Consider the following 10930-nt stretch of genomic DNA (forward strand, 5'->3'; position numbering starts at 1 on the left):
ATGGCCAATGAGATCCTTTGAAAGAGTCTGATCGACTCGTTGGGATCTTTCGTGGCAAAGATCTTGTTTGTCTCGAGAAAACGTACAAAAGAAACCAACTGATAAATAGAAGTTATATTGGTCGATTTATCGAATTGGATGCTTATTGGGAATGAACTGCAGTTAATACGATGAAAAATCTGATACAAGCATATTAATACAAGAAATAATACAAGCATATTTGCTCAATTGGACCTACAAAAAAATTTCAGAAAAACTCAAAATTCCTAAATAAACAGTGAGTGAATTAATACGTAAATACAAAAAATATGGCACAACACAAAGGCTCTCAGGATCTGGAAGACCTAAAAATATTAAATAATGAAAATTTGAATATATTATTAACGCTTGTTTTGGAAAATCCGAAAAAATCTCCTTCTGACCTGTCAGAGGATCTCAATTCTTTGACAGGAAAATCTATTTCAAAAAGAACCATCGGCAATTATCTTAGAGATAAAGAAATTTATTCAAGAGTGTGACAAAAAACCATATTTATTCAAAAATATTCACAAACTTTTTGTTCTATCTAAAAAATTTATCGCAGTATCTAAGGCAACATGGAAGTCGACTATTTTTAGCGACGAATGTTGTTTTAAAATTTTTAATACAAAAAAAGAGAATTGTGTTATAGAAAAAATAGCACACTGCTGTAAAAATCGCATTTATCTTCAACTGTAAAATAATCTATAGGAGCGTGTCGCAGTCCGAATAAAATACACGCCGGATAGCCTGAGTGACCTCAATAAACAGTATAACCGCAGCGTTATCAAAGAAAACAATAAAGAACAAGAATTAGTAAAACAAAGTGACTAAGCCTGTGCCCTCATCTTCTGTTTGTAGACCTTCCTCTCGACCTTCTCACTCAGCAAGCCACCTCCCCACTTGCTCTTAATCTGGATCATAGCACTCCCAATGAACCTCCTCTCCCCGTCGGTTGTACTTGTCCATGTAAACCTCACACAGCTTGGCCACCGTCTGGGCAGTCTCGGGCAATATCGAATCCACTGCCACCACAGAACAAGTCTTTCTGAAGACCAAAGACCCCAGGAGAGACTTTCCCTTGACAATACAGTAGGGCACACCCATCCTCCTGCACAACTCGGGCAAGTGGATGACCAACTACTCTCATCAACACACACAACCTCCACTGGGTCAACGTCGTGGGCTATCACAACCAACTTGGCACGCTTCTTCTCCACCAGGCCAGTCACACACCGAACGCCTTGACGGATTTTCGACTCTGCGGGTGTCTTGCTGGAGGGTGGTCTGTACTTCTTTAGAAGACCCACCAAATCTCGGGCTGAGCTGATAAGACAAAAGTACTTTGTTCGGAGTTTAGAGTGTCGGAGAACTGGTGGATGGCAGGAGGGATTTTTAAACGTTTTTTGAGAATTGATAGGCGTCTCTGGTGAGTAATGTACTTGGGCCATCGGACAAAATGGGAGAGGTCCCGTTTGGGCTGGATATCCTGACCTGGCCATTGGGTGTGAAATGTACCTATTCCGAAATTCTTCTTACGCTCCCGGATTAATGGGTGACGTTTGGACTTCGTCTTCACCTCCTTCAAAATTTTTGGTGTTGTAATCTTTTTTGTAGTTTTCTGAAATAAGCTGGTTAGATTTGTAATTATTATTTGGATAATTTAATTTAATACTAACAGGCATCACAAGAACACGTGCTGAAGGTATCTGTTTAATTATTTGAAAATAAAAAAAATATATTTATTAATCATTTTAGTCTTTGATAAAAAACTTTGTTTTAAAACATATATGATAAAAATTTACTTGAACAATGGGGATTTCGTGAAGGAAGATCCACAGGGGACTGCCTCAGGGAGCTAGAGCACCAATTATCCCGTGCTGACAGAAATAAAGCATGGCTAACTGTGGTGTGTCTAGACCTGGCCAAAGCCTTCGATAGCGTGTGGCACCTGGCCTTACTCTCCAGAGTCCATGACACCGGAGCCGGGATAAAGACCTATCGATGGCTGGAGAGCTTCTTGTCAGGAAGACGATCATTTGTCCGCTGTGGAAACCGCCTATCGGGGTGTGTGGAACTTAGAAGGGGAGTCCCGCAGGGATCTATCTTGAGTCCACTGCTGTTCAACCTCTTCTTGGTGGACATTCCTCTGCCATCGATACGTACTGGCAAGCTCGTCATCTATGCTGACGATATCCTGGTCATAGATACCTCGAAAAGGGTATCGCAGTCTTGCAGACGACTTAAATCATACATTGCAACGCTAAAGATGTGGACTATAGAGAAGGGTTTGACCCTAGCACCGGAGAAGAGCACCATTTCATGGTTGCGGAGAGGGAGTCGCTATGTGGAGTCGTGTGCATATGCGATGAGTAGTTATGTGATGGATCTTTTTGAAAAGCACAAATCTTTATTACCTGGGAGCAACCATCAACTGTCGTGCCTCGTACGCAGATCATATAGCAAATCAGAGAAAGAGGAGTGTGAGGATCCTCAAAAGCTTAACCAGGTTCCATCTGGATCCGGAAACGTACATCTACGTATACAAAACGTGTGTGCAGCCAGTCCTCACATATGGCTACGAGGGCTGGTACGGTACGGAGGAGAGTGACTACCTGATCGAACAGTTGGAAAAGACAAGACGTTTCACTATGAAATTGGCTTACGGAGTACAACTTGACGGAAGGTTAAAAGACTCACAAGAATCCTCTGTGTCCACTATCCGGATGGTCTTGGAGAATTGTTGTCAACTATGACTACAATTGTGGATACGCATGGAAAGAGACACTTCGGTGCCTTGTTTTTATCTCCCCGTTAATGATTTCTTCCTTGTTTTTTTTCGGTCAATAAATACTATTCTATTCTCTATTCTATATGATAAAAAATCGATGGAGGCTGTTTGGACACATTCTAAGGATGGATTTGGATGCACCGGCAAACGCCGCTATGGAGGACTATTTCGAAGCTGAGGTCCATCGTTTCCGTGAGCGACCAAGAAATACTCTCCCGAGTACGCTGGATAGAGACCTAAAGAGAGCTGGTAAAGAATTGAAGGACGGGGACGATCTCGATGCACTACGGGACGTCGCCCAAGATTGCAGAAAATTGAATAAACTAATTACTCGTATTGTTTCCTGTGCTGCACAAGCTTTGTCATGATCCATGGCATCGCGAAAGTGCCTATAATAATGATAAAAATCAAAAAGTATGTATCTTGTATTTACATATTTTTTGACGTTATTACGTCTGGGACTTTACACCTTTTAAAATGCCTTTTGCCATTGCTGGTAATATAACCGGGAAAGGGAGTTTTTGATAAAAAAACTTTGTTTTAAAACATATATGATAAAAAATCGAAAAGTATGTATCTTGTATTTACATATTTTTTGACGTTAGTTATTAACTTTGACTGCACTATCATTTGATTTTTTGGTTTAGGCATCAAAGAATAATTCACAGGCTTACATTTTGTCTATCTTGCCTATTGTGCTCTGTCAGATACATTAAGACTCGCTTGGAAGGAATTTGCGTATTATTTATATACAATTTAGTGTAGATTTTCTAACCTAGTCTATAAAAAGGGTGGTGAATACACACTTCTTGGTGTGATTGAATATATTTTGAGACGTTTTGATTGCAGATTAGTAAAGGCCATTTTTAATTCCAATATATTACTTGCCTGACAATAAAAAGACTCCCCGATGGGTGAAATGAATTTTTTTGCAGAAAAATATATTTGAGTTTGTTTCAAATAGCAATTCTTTTGAATACATTTCCGCATACTCTGATTGTGGCAATAATTTTCTCATTAAATTCTGGGAACTTAGAAAGACCTCCCTCTAAATATTACTCATTGTAAATAATCGGATTGATCCAACTTTAGTATAAATTCGGAACTTAATACCCTGCTATTAAAAGACTATGCAGAATGGGTAATCTCAACTACTCTCTTTTAAATTAATAAAGGGATATCACCTGTGTGCACAAAATAGGTTTGATTAATGCTGGAATAAAGATTTCTCGCCTTTATCGCTGCCGTTGTGGGGAGGTAGTTTCGGCGCAGTGCCGGCAGAATTTTTTGTCCTAAACCACGTTGTCCAAAGGGCTTTCTGCTTTGCTGATTTCTCATCGATACTGCAATCTATCGGGTCAACAGGTGCGACGGAAAACGCCTAGTTAGAATGAGTACGTACATTTTCGGTAAAGGCAAATCTTTCGTCTGAGACTTTACATGCCCCTAAAACTTTTAAAATGCCTTTTGCCATTGCTAGTAATAGAACCGGGAAAGGAAGCTTTGTGCTTGTTTAAAAAGTACAAGGTTACTTGAGGACTTTTCTTTTGATGATTTTATGAACAATGTTAAACAAAGCAAATTGATTTGAGTTTTCTATTTCTGGGACAGGAATTCGGGACAAAATTGCACTTACATTCATTGGAAAGTATGTCCGAAAAAGTTGAACCCAAAATGGGAACAGTCAATATTTCCCAGAACACCACGTATTTCAACCAATTTAACGTTGACTTGTTTTGAATATCGTGCATATAGATAACCAAATTCCCAACAATATTTTTATTTTAAAACAGTAGACACAAATAATATACAAAAATTAATAAACTGACATCAAATAAGTCAGTAAATTGAATTTATTCATTTTCAGTCAGCTTCTTTTCTCAATTACTGAATTCAGATATTCTCAAGGGAATCGCCGGTTAGAACGACAAGATAAATTGACAACTAACCAGAAATGTTAATAGGAGTGTTAGTCCAGAAAGTGAGATCACATTACGAATACATTTTTAGGTTTAGAGTAGTTGGTGGGGATGATTGACCTACCCAGTTAACACCACGCTAATTAGTTTATGTTTTGACTCAAAACAGACAGCATTCTGACAGACTTGGACTCCGCGTTAGGGAAGAATACATTACTACTCCGCACAAGCTTGTTCCCGGTCTTACAGGATCAGGCATGTGAAGAGGAAAGACAGAAAACGTGCACGGGGGAGAACTTTGAATAGGGATTGAAACACACATTGGCATATCTAAGACATCACGGCGACTATGACCCTTAGCCCGTTCCCTTCTTTATATTATTGGTCAGAAAATTCGGATCACATTAAACAAACGCCCCCAAATTTACACATATTAAACAAACGCCCCCAAATTTACACATATTAAACAAACGCCTCTAAATTTACACATATTAAACAAACGCCCCTAAATTTACACATATTAAACAAACGCTCCTAAATTTACACATATTAAACAAACGCCCCTAAATTTACACATATTAAACAAACGCCCCTAAATTTATACATGTCAAACATTCGAAGAAAACATGTCCTTTTAATCATAACAATTGATTCTTCATTGCTCCACCTATACAAAATATCTAACCATGTTTTGAGACTTATACTCGAAGTAGCCAAAACAGAACCTGTTCGTATTGACAATGTGGTCTTGTATTTTGAACAGTTTTGATTCTGACATTTCCAAGTATATTGGTCAGATAAGGTACGCTTAAAAACCCAAACCAAAACTTTACACATATTAAACAAACGCCCCTGGGGGCGTTTGTTTTATGTGATCCGAAAATTCTTTTGTTTTGTTTTTGTGCTTTTCCTCTCTTTGGACTGAGCACTGAAGTATTGCACTCTTCTTCCAAAAGAGCTCGAATAGCTCCCCGTGCTTGCTTTTTCTATTAGAATCAGACTTTTCTACAGCTTTCTTCCTATCTCAGAGTCCAGAAAGGGTTTGCCGACTTGTAGTTGAAGTCCTTCATTTCTGAGTATCCGTCTGAGTAGGACTCGCCCTCAAACACGCGGTCAAATTTCCTGGAGAAATATCCGTCGAGTTGGCCACACCGAGTCTTTGTAAACGGCACAGTGAATTGCCTCCTTTCTAGGCAGAGGTGTTGAACTCCACTATGCCTCTCAAATACATTTCTTGGGGACGTAAAGGTCCCCTATTGTAGTGTAACCACTTTCCTTAAAAATGCCAAGTTTTTCCAAGTCGTTTTTCATTGAAACATGTTTATAATTTAAAGGTAATCTTTATTTATTATTTTGTGGTCGTGTGGGTACCTTTCGACATGTCGTCCAACTGCATTTTCTGCAATCTTTCCACCAAGAAGGGATTCTGCCTCGGGGAAATGGTCACGATCAGCCCCGACGCGAGGACAGTGACCGAACAGACACAATTCGCGAATAATTATCACTCAACCACACCAGACGTGACCTTTAAATCTCTGTTTATGAATGCAATTGGCTACCGGGAAGGATCCCCCCGTACAGTGGAAGAACTCGGAGAGACATTGAAGGGTTGTGGTGTGGTCACGAGTACATAGGGGAGTCCTTTGCATGTCATTCGAACTGCCTTTTGTGGGCCACAGGAGTTGTATATCACAAGTATTGTTGACTGTGTCTCTTTATAGAACTGACCGGTCAGTGAGTGGTGTTGAGGACACTCTACGGAAATCATTACGAACTGTGTGTGCTTATTGTGGGCAGTGGGGGGCGTCTGTTCAGTGCAGTCAGGCTGGTTGTCACCGCTCCTTCCACTACCCATGTTTCATAACAGTGGGGACCAACATGGGCTATATTCTCCACTCGAATGTGAGTGAATAACATTGAGTGCCCTAGGGAGTCCGCATATGTCTGTGTGTTAACCACAAGAACTATTTAGAAGGGAGTGGGTTGTGTTCTGTCTGTAATGAGGCGGTGGGTGGGGACCATGTTGTCATGTGTGATTGTGAGAGCTATGTCCACGTCCACTGCCTCTCCCCCACTCCCCACACAGACTCCCCCTTCAAACTGGGTTGGTCGTGTCCTCAGTGTTGTGCATGTGCAGTCTGTGGGTTGATCTTGTCTTTAATTCCCAGAAAGCGAGTTCCTGACCAGTCTGGTGGTTATAGGTGTGGCAGATGTCTGCGATACTTTCACGGAAATTGTACGGCGGGGACATCAAGGGAGGAATTGTGTCCGGTTTATACTGTTTTATAATATTGTCCAGATGTGCTACTTTCTAGTTCAGACAAACATAACAGATGTGCCCGACAGACCCCCCACTCCACAGAAGAAGGAGGCAGAACTGCAGTCTCACCAGACGAAAGTGATCGTAATAAACAAGAGGGACGAACATTACATATATCATGTACTGATTACGTAATAAGGAGGAGGATGTGTGTTCGGTGTGCGGTTCGATTGGAAGGGGGGAGGAGGGGGCGATGGTGGTGTGTCATCACTGTGGGCAGACATTCCATTCGTACTGTGTGGACAGGGGGAATGTCGTGGAATGGCGTTGTCTCGACTGCACTGTCTGCTTGGTGTGCAATACTGCTGAGAATGAATCGGCCCTTCTCATGTGTGATGACTGCAATAAGACATATCACACTTATTGTCTCCTCCCCCCACTCCACTCTGTCCCTTCCGGGGTGTGGAAATGTCGGGCATGCAGTCGTTGTGTGTCCTGTGGCTCAATGGAGGCGTATTACGATGAATATACTCTCTGTTCTCGATGCCACAGTCAACAGGCCTACACATGCTGCAATGGGCCCACCAAAGAAGGGGAATTGCTGTTGAAGTGTGGGGAGTGTGCTCGGTTGGGTGACCGGAGAGTGATGAATAGATGGCTCCATGCCAGATGTGATAATATACGGAATCAAGTGGAGGCAGAAGTGGTGACTAGTCTGGGCTACACCTGTCCCACATGTCGAGAGGTGCCGCCTGATGAACTGAAATATGTGGATGGAATATGTCTAACGGAGAAGGGACTCGACCATTTCCGCAATAATTATTCCACCTGCAAAGCAAAAAGTGTCAACAAGGAGGACTTTCAGGCCGTGGGTGGCTATGTGGTTCGCCCACGACTAGAGGGTTAGTGAATGTCCTCATTGTAAGGCAGGAGGAGCAGGAAGAAGGTACCGTTGGATGAAGCATATCCTCCACATATTCGAGTATTCTGGTTGGTGGCATTGCAAGGATGGTTTCTTTGGCACAGCTGACACGACTGAGGATCACCCGTCCTCCCAACCTGTCACAACTCGGGCAAATAATACGATCGATCTTCCTCGAATGTGGATTGGTGAAATGTCGCAGGATATTGGTCATTCATGTGCTTGTATTATTAGACATCAATCACTTGGATAACATTCTCCCACCGTCTCTATTTGATGAAGACAAGCACTATAATATTCCAATGGATGAAGATTTGAATAGTATTCTCGGACTGGGGAACACGGGTGTGTCCATCTATTTATATTTGAGGTGATTCGATCGACCAGTTGACACAGGAAGAGAGACGGGGCATTCTGTCCACTAATGCCCCCATGTTATACTCCAATATTAATTTTCCCAATTTAGCTGCAAAATTCCCCAGTATTGCGTTCTCATTATTTGTAGATATTGGAGAGCGGCACGGTCAGATTGAGCAAATTTGGAATGCACTGCCCAGAGAGGAAGGAAATATTTGCGAGTCGGACATTAACCAGGCTCTTCAAACAGACTGGCACATGACGAACTATTACCCCCAGTCTTCGCAGTTGACTCCCCAGCAATATTTGACTGAATGGCCCAGAGCACACGTGATGTTTGTTATTATATTATAGTGCATGGGGGAGTCTGAGAATGACAAAAATAGGGCGTCCTACACCTCCCATTTGGATGGGCAGAATGATGAGGACGGGACATCATATGAGGAAAATCGTGCACTGTGTGTGGCAAAGGAAAAGTCTCTGCTGGGGGAGTTGAATAAAATCGTGAGTAGTCTCCGGGAGTGTGAGGAGGAGATTAATGCATATCGGAGAACGAGGAAGAATATTACGAACAGACACAGACAAGTACACATTCGATGGACAATGTAGGCTCGCAAAAGTGGACGACCAATTTCGGAGAGGGATGTGCAGTTATTAGAACAGTCGACGATAGACGTGCAAAACATACAATCCAAGTTGGATGCACTACGCAAACAGTACAGAGCGCAGTGTGGAGTAGTGGATGCATACCGCAAACGACAGCTGGTGGAATTGACTTTTAAATGTTCAGGAGATGTACGGAATTGAGTGGCATGGGGAGGATTTGTACAGTTCGATGTGCATTGATGGACAAAGTGGTGCCAAGGGGGGCAAAACAACATTCAGGCGGTCGATTGACAAACCATTATCCGAGGGTAATGCCTCCACTATTACTTAGACAATTCACTACAATCCTCCACCCCCGAAGTGCACAACCAAGTCCCAATTCAGATTAAACTGACCGACCCTCACCTTGACCAGCCACTATTCACTTCTTCCTTCCCCTTTGCAATCCCAGAACACCGTGAGTGTCCCCCATTCACGTTTAGATATACCACAAGTCGTAGGCAAAGTGGGGGAGACGGCCTTTGTGGACGGGACACCCCACTATTATGTCCACCACCGTCCCAGAGACAGTTACCCTCGAGAACAGTCTTGCCCACTGATAGTCCCCTCCCCCCCTCTCGTCACACAACGCAGTGAGGCCAGTGACTTTTGTGTGGGGGCATCATCATCTGAGGGGACTGAGGACGTGAATAGTCCAGCAGAACTGGTGGAGGCAGTCAGAGACGACATGAGGGTGACTCTGGTCTTGGAGAACTCAACAATGCAAATCACAGAACTTGTGAGGGAGTTCAGTAAACTACTCAACGTGGATTGTCCTCAGTACATTTACCCGCAGAAACATCCGAAATGTCAATCTGGTTGTGAGTGACCACTCATTGCAGATGATATAGTGCATTTGTCGAGTCTTGTGAGGAATAATATAATTCGTTGTGCTTATTGCAGTGCTGTCCTCAAATACACTGTGCTCCGTCACTGGACTTGGGGACGAGACTGTGACGAATTTGTGAGTCCATGTTGGTTTATTTAGGGATTGGTCAAAGACTACTGTGATGTGTGTTCGTTGGAGTGTTATGCCCGAAACTGTGCAAGACATAATGTAGGGGGGAGATGACTATGTAGGTGCCCCTCCATTTCCAGAGTTTGTATGAGGTTGATACTTTCGTCCCCATTGACCACTGCGGGAAGGCTCTCAAGGCGAGGAAGAAAGTCGTGGTTGTGTGAATTATTATAATCTAATCAGGATACTCTCAGCTACCGTCCACAAATGAAGGGACTCAATGTTCACTATAAATATTACACGCCCACATGCCCGCAGGTTTGCAGTCTGATTTATTTAGTCGAGTGCTGTGCCCAGTCAGGTGACAGTCGACATTGCCACCAACAATCTGCCTGACTGGAGGACGTGTGAGTTTTGTGATGAGAGAGGGGATCAGTCCTCCAATGGGGCAGGGAGACTACTATACCTCCAAGCGGAGCAGTGGGTGCATATTAACTGTGCACTGTGGACTAATCATGTCTATGAAACGACATCCGGAGCACTCATCCACGTACAGGAGGCTCTCAAAAAGTCTCGGAAACAGAATTGTGCTGTGTGTGCTCATCGTGGGGCATCGCTGGGATGTTTCCGTCCTCGTTGTTACAACTGGTACCACGTCGAGTGCGCGAGGAAGGAGGGATGTGCATTCTTCCCTTCCAAGGTCGTCCATTCCCATATTCTAGTCATTCTACTGTCCATTGCACTTAAATGATACAATTGAAGGACCGTTGGGGGACATTTCCGTCCTCAGAAGTGTCCACATTCCGGGGAGTGCTGAGCAGAGGAGTCTGTCGAGGGATGTGAGGACGAGGATTGGGTCGTTGGTCGTCATTAGTTTTGGAGAACTGTCCCCTCCACATATTTATAGCGGCAATTTCAACACGCCCGACTTTATTTACGCGGTAGATTGACATGTTGTTAGAACAGGTTGGATATGAGGCAATTCGGCACTGTTCGTATCCACTCGATCGCACTAGGAGGGGTCTATTCCACTTCCGAATAACCGAAATGAATCAAAGAC

At 43.0% G+C, this 10930-nt stretch overlaps 1 pseudogene; it reads right to left on the reverse strand.

Moving 5' to 3' along the window:
- Positions 1-867: 867 nt before the first annotated feature.
- Positions 868-1722, reverse strand: LOC115229329 (annotated as a pseudogene).
- Between the last annotated feature and the right edge of the window lie 9208 nt (positions 1723-10930).

The sequence above is a fragment of the Octopus sinensis genome, unplaced genomic scaffold (genome assembly GCF_006345805.1).
Source record: "Octopus sinensis unplaced genomic scaffold, ASM634580v1 Contig12447, whole genome shotgun sequence".
Lineage (NCBI taxonomy): Eukaryota > Metazoa > Mollusca > Cephalopoda > Octopoda > Octopodidae > Octopus > Octopus sinensis.